At 47.4% G+C, this 5,702-nt stretch overlaps 1 pseudogene; it reads right to left on the reverse strand.

Annotated features, from left to right (window-relative positions):
• Positions 1-3,180: 3,180 nt before the first annotated feature.
• LOC148121480 (small ribosomal subunit protein eS6 pseudogene) lies at positions 3,181-3,926 on the reverse strand (annotated as a pseudogene).
• Between the last annotated feature and the right edge of the window lie 1,776 nt (positions 3,927-5,702).

Consider the following 5,702-nt stretch of genomic DNA (forward strand, 5'->3'; position numbering starts at 1 on the left):
GCGTGAGAAGCTCCCGTGCTACCGGCCTCGTTCCCACCAAGGCCTGGGTGGCGACTCCTGGCGCAGGTGTCCCTACACTGGCCTCATATAGTTTATGTATTTGTCTATGTGTGTATTACAGTTTGGATGTTGGAAGTCGTCCCAGCTGAACATTTTGGTGTGCAGAGATCAGGCTTGGGGAAGCAACTGGATCATGAGGCTGTGGATGGCATCAGTGGGTTCATTCGCTCAGGGAGGGGTTCATAATTCGGTGACATGACTAAGAGGGAGTAGTGGTAGTCGCTGGAAGAAGTAAGTTAAGGCAAGGGGCCATTCAAGGGCTCTCTCCTCTTCTTGCCATAGTCGTTTTTCTATCGCCGTGAAGAGGTGCCATAGCCAAGGCGACTTATAGAAGGCTTGCTTACACATTCAAAGGGTGATTCCGCGGTCATCATGGCAGCGAGCATGGCAGGAGGCAGAACACTAGATCAGTAGCTGAGAACTCACATCCTGGTCTGAAAGTTGGAAGCAGATAGGGTAAGACAAAGGATTGGGCCTTTGAAACTTCAAAGCCCGCTCCCAGTGGCACTCCTTCTCCAACAAGGCCACACCTCCTAATCCTTTCCAAGACAGTTCCTCCAAGTGGGGATCAAGCATTAAAATAAATGAGCCTAAGGGAGCTATTCTCAATCAACCCACCTCTCCTCTCCTCTCCTCTCCTCTCCTCTTTTCTCCATCTTCTCCTGTCCTCTCCTGTTTTCTCCCCTCCCCTTTCCCCTCACCTCCCTCCTCCCTTCCCTTCCCCCCACTCTCCTCTTCCCTCCTTCTCTCCTCTGCCCCCTCCCTCTCTCCTTCCTAGTCACTGAGAGGTGAGTAGTTCTGGCCAACCACACGCTCCCTGACACAATATTCCGCCTCTCTGTCTCAAACCAACCAAGCCAACACCAAAGTGAGACCCACCCTCCTTTGCGACCTATTTTATTTTGTTTCAGGTACTGAGTGCTTAACATAAGTCCTCACATATGCTGGTCAAGCATACACCACTGATGGTATATCTCCATCCCTCCTTTTACATTCTATTTTGAGATAGGGTCTTATTATGTAGCCCAGACTATCTGTGCCCTTGCCATCCTCCTGCCCCTACCTCCTGGGTGGCTGGAATTACAGAGCTGCACAATCAGGATGGCTGGTTAAGTTGCTCATCAAGAGTTTGGCTCCATCAATTAACAGCAGTCTAATAGAATGTGCTATGTACCCCAGAACCCCCAAAACACTCTCAAGACCGAGTCTATAGTGCTTCCTTTGGCTCTTCTGGCCACAAAGGCTCAGACTAGCCCCAGGAATTTGTTGGCTAGCAGATGCTGTGTCTTCTTCCTCACGCCTTCCCTCCACACCTCACACAGACCTTCTAGAACCTTCTTCTTCTGCTGCCTATGCAGCAACAGCCCCCACTGCTACTAATGGAGGCAAGTGAGTATTACTGTTGGTGATGGATGGATGGAAGGTGTTTATTTGGCCAGATGTGGTTCCAAAGTCATAGGAATAGGAACAGTGTCCATGTTCTGCTTGGGTGGTGATCATACTTGGAACAAGGCTAGAATTTACTTTGTCCTAAGCTGGTCTTCCAGGTACCTTTTATTTCCTCTCAACCTTAACTCAGGATATATTTTGGTGACAGATGTAGGTTTGTAAATCCAAGAAAGGAACAGCTAGCCTTCGTTGTCAACCTGACTACATTTAAAATCACTTAGGAGACACATCTCTAGATGTGTCCCTGAGGATGTTTCCAGAGAAGTTAACTGAGAGAGGAACATCCGCCCTACATGGGCAGCACCATCCCACAGGCTCAAGAAGCAAAAAGCTTTCATCTCTCTCGATTTTCTCCTGTAGACACAATGTGCCCTGCCTTCTTACCAGCATGCCTTCCCTGCTAGGATTCATTACAACCCTCAAACAAACTAACTGTCCCTCTTTTTCTTCATCCCTCCCTCTCTCCTTCCCTACCTCCCTTCCTTCCTTGCTTTCTTCAATTACACCTGTTGGACATTTATCACAACAATGGAATAAATCATTGGTCCATAGTATCTGTGTTCCATGAACCCAAAGAGATGAGGAGAAAGGTAAGTGACAGCTGACCTCAGAGGAAAGGAGGAAACGCCAATGCTAAAATTCTGCAGAGTCTTGTAAGGTACAGATGTGATCAGCCAATTCCCTGAGCTGAGGTCCCCCTGATCTAGCTGCTCTATAAATTATGCACGTGCGCACCAAGACTCCATTAGACTAAAGTGCATTTTGAACAGCAGTTCTGGAAGGACAAGCAGAAAACAACTAGCTCCAGGGACTCTCTTGAGGACATGGGACAGTCCCCTCTGAGCAGAGAAGGCTTCAGACTCACTCTGATGCTCTCAAGGAGAATTTCTCCATTTGAAAACGCTAAGGGAAGAAAATAAAATCTGATTGCTAAATGTTAATAGCTGCCAGTAAACTGCCTATGAATGAATAAATGAGTGGCCTCTGTCTGGGCATCACTGAGACAGCTGGAGATCCACAGGTGGGGCCTGGATGTGAACTGGGGTGTGGGTAATGGACAATAGTTTGAGATAGCTCAGCCCAGCAAGCTAGGCGGGTCTGTGGTCTTCGCTCCAGGGGAACGGACCAGCAGGCTTGGATCTCAGGGAACTTAGGAAGCTCCTCCAGCTACAAATAATCATGTAGAAATGAACAAAAAATCCAAGTGAAGGGAGGGACTGGCCATGGTGTTGGCCAGTAAATCCAGCATCTGGGAGGTAGAAGCAGGAAGGTCAGGAGTTCAAGGCCGGTCTCAGTTACACAACAAATCTGAGGCTCGTCCAGGCTGCATAACTCCCTGTCTCAAACAAATTAAAACAAAAAGTGAATGGAGAGAACATTCTCGACAGCCTTCAAGACCTGTGTGTGTGCATGGGGTGAAGAGGTCATGTGTGGACACCGAAGGACAGCTTGCAGGAGTGAATTCCTCCTAATGCATGGTCTCAGGGACTGAACTCAGATCACCAAGCTTAGCAGCAGGTGCCCTTACCCCATGAGCCCTCTCACTGACCCCAGAGTCCCCTTGCTATTGCATACCCACTCCCCAACCCCCCCCCACACACACACCCCAACCCCGCCCTGCGAGACCTGATCACTTATCTGTTACTCTTTAAGACTTGTTTTTGATTGAACTCAGAAGTAGAAAGCTCTCGGCGAGGACAGCCTACGTCTCCTGGCAATCTGTTCCTAGCATTTTTCTTTGGCTTCCTTCATTCTCTTGGCCAAAAGTTTAGCATATTCCGCAGCCTCCTCCTCGTTTTTCTTAGCGTGTTGTTTCTTCGGGGCAATACATCGGCATTTGTACTGTAGGACACGTGGAGTGACAAGATGCTGAATCTTGGGTGCTTTGGTCCTGGACTTCTGGTCCCTTTTTTGCTTAAGGGCTTTCTGACAACATATTGGCGGATGGCATCCTCTTTAGAGAAACTGAAAAGCTTTCAGATTCTGCTAGCTCTTTTCAGCACCGTTTGCCAAAGCACAGAAGTATCTGTCAGTCCAGGAATATCTGTCCCCCACCCCTGTTTTACACAATAGCCAAGTTGAGAACTCTCAGATTGGCACCCACAATGCATCCTCAGCCAGACCTGTGCTTTCTCTTTCCAGTTCTCGGTCTCTAACAAGACCGCCCCTGACTTAATCGCAGGTACGCTCTGCCGTGAGTCAGAACCTTGCTCGTCTTTCCCATCACGGATCTGGACCACATGACCCAGGAGCATCAGCAGCCACTCCTGTGGCCGCAGCTTCTTATAGAGAGTGTGGAGCTTGTATTCTTTGTCCACTCCAGTGAGTTCCGGACAGAGGGGGGCTGGGAAGGAGATACTCAGCTTCACTTTGATGTGGCCAAGCGCCAAGAGGCACCATGTAAAAGAGGTTGTCATTTCATCGTAGCAAGCACTGATTGTAGCTGGTTTGTTTGTTTTTATCAACTTGATTGACATACAGACTTTATTGGGACACAGGTAACATTCTACCTAAGTTGTTTATTCAGATCTAGGATCACATGCTGCTTTCAATTCTTGTCTTTCAAGCATGTCACATGGCAGCATTGTGTTTGACAGTACCACAGTATTGCTGGTGTTTGTTTACTTGTTTGTTGGTTAGTATTTGAGACAGGGTTTCTCTGTGTAACCACCCTGGCTGTCCTGGAATTCACTCTGCAGACCAGGCTGGCTTTGAACTCACAGAGATGGCCTGTCTCTGCCTCCTGAGTGCTGGGGTAAAAGGTGTGCACTGTCACTACCCACTGCATTGTTAATTTTACTTATCCTAAAATATTAAAGGTGGGGGCAGAGAGATGGCTTGGTGCTACGAGCATCTGCCGCTCTTCCGGAAACACTGGTTTAGTTCCCAACATCTGGATCCCAGGTACCTCACAACCACCTCTAACTCCAGCTCTGGGGAATCCAACACTCTCTTCAGGCCTCTGTGGGCACCTGCTCACAGGTGGCATACACACACATAAATGAAATCTTTAAGATATTATAAAGATTTAAACAGAATGATCTGGGGAACACGTGACCCACCTTCACACAGTTGGTAACTGCCCTCCTTATTAAAGATGGATCGACTCGTTTGGTTGATTGGTGCTGCTATGCACAGGCCCGCCGCTTGTGAAACCTCACGGTGGTCACTACTTCAGATGCTTCCACTAGAGGGCGTCTGCAGACCTCTAAGTGAGACTGATAAAACAGCACGAGAGGATCTTTTCTGTCAGGTGTCAACATCCTGCAGACAGTGTGCCAACGGCGTGCGTGTCTCAGAACAAATAGAGTTCTTGCTTTGTTGCTGGGTTTTCGTTTATGGAGTGTTAGGAATTGAACCATGGAGTTTACACTTGTTGGAAGAGATTTTTAAAACTATCTTTTAAAAAAAAAAAAAAACTTTTCTACTGAGACAGGTTTTACTAAGTTGCCTTGAACTCACTCTGTAGTTCAAGCAGGCCTTGAACTTGCAATTATCCTGCCTCAGCCTCGCATGCAGGTGGGATTATAGGCTTGTGCCACCAGACTCCAGCTTAATAAAGTTTTCTTGTGGCACTGCTGTGTACACTCATTTACTTTTGATCCAGGGTGGCTTTCACATAACAAGGGTAGAATTGAGCAAAAATATCATAGCCTTTAAAGCTAAAAACATTTACTGTGCATTCTTTACAGACAAAACTTGCTCTCTCCATTATATATATATACACACACACACACATATGGTATATACAAAAGGTCTATGGGCCTGATGAGGGTCTACATCCATCGTTATGATCGCTCCATCAAGAAAGGCACTATGATGATTCCCCACGGCACACATTTGAACCTGAGGCACAGAAAGGCTAAATGAAAAGTCCCAGGGTCACATTGCTAATCATTACTGGAGCTGAAATTTGAACCCAGGTAGCATGGAGGCTGCTCACTAAACAACCAATGACAACGCCTCCTAAAATTTTGTACAAGGGGCAGAAGAACCCCCAAAGTAGCGGCACACAAGAACTTTTGGTAACAGTGTGGAAAGCTGGAGAAAGATGAAGCTACACTGTCGAATTTCCAAGTGATGGATTCCATGCAGCTTCAAAGTCGGGACCTTGGCAGTTCACAGCCAAGCCCAACGGCGGAACTAGAGTGACGCCAACCGTACCAGCACGAAAATGTGTTTCAACAAAGTCC

The sequence above is a fragment of the Myodes glareolus genome, chromosome 7 (assembly GCF_982192425.1).
Source record: "Myodes glareolus chromosome 7, mMyoGla1.1, whole genome shotgun sequence".
Classification (NCBI taxonomy): Eukaryota; Metazoa; Chordata; class Mammalia; order Rodentia; family Cricetidae; genus Myodes; species Myodes glareolus.